The sequence below is a fragment of the Halyomorpha halys genome, unplaced genomic scaffold, assembly GCF_000696795.3.
Source record: "Halyomorpha halys isolate HHAL.00 unplaced genomic scaffold, Hhal_1.1 Scaffold817.1, whole genome shotgun sequence".
Classification (NCBI taxonomy): Eukaryota; Metazoa; Arthropoda; class Insecta; order Hemiptera; family Pentatomidae; genus Halyomorpha; species Halyomorpha halys.
In genome coordinates, this window is record NW_027106657.1 from 257,361 (window position 1) to 257,856 (window position 496).

A 496-nucleotide genomic window follows, 5' to 3' on the forward strand; every position below is an offset into this window, starting at 1 on the left:
CCGGAGCACTAACAAGGATGAGTTAGCCGGAGCACTAACAAGGATGAGTTAACCGGAGCACTAACAAGGATGAGTTAACTGGAGCACTAACAAGGCTACACAACGCTAAATTGAGGGAACTGCACTCGGTAAATTCATGTTATAGCATTGCGGTGAATAAGATGGACGTGTAAGATTGTAATACTTAGTAACATTTCCCTAAAATATTAATTAACTTTGAACCTTTGGAAAAACCGTAGATGGGAAGATTGCATTAAGTCTGATTTAGTATATTTGGGTTTGGATGGGCGTCACAGGACAGATGTGTGTAGAGAACAATTGGTAGTGTCGGCATCGAACCTTGTCGTTGTTGTTGTTGTTGATTTTTTGCTTAAAGGCGTAAAACCCTCTGGTCATCAACGCCTATGGGATGATAAAAGTAAAAAAAAATAAAAAATAAAAAATAAAAAATAGAATAAAATAAAATAATTAAATAAATAAATAATACAAAAATAAA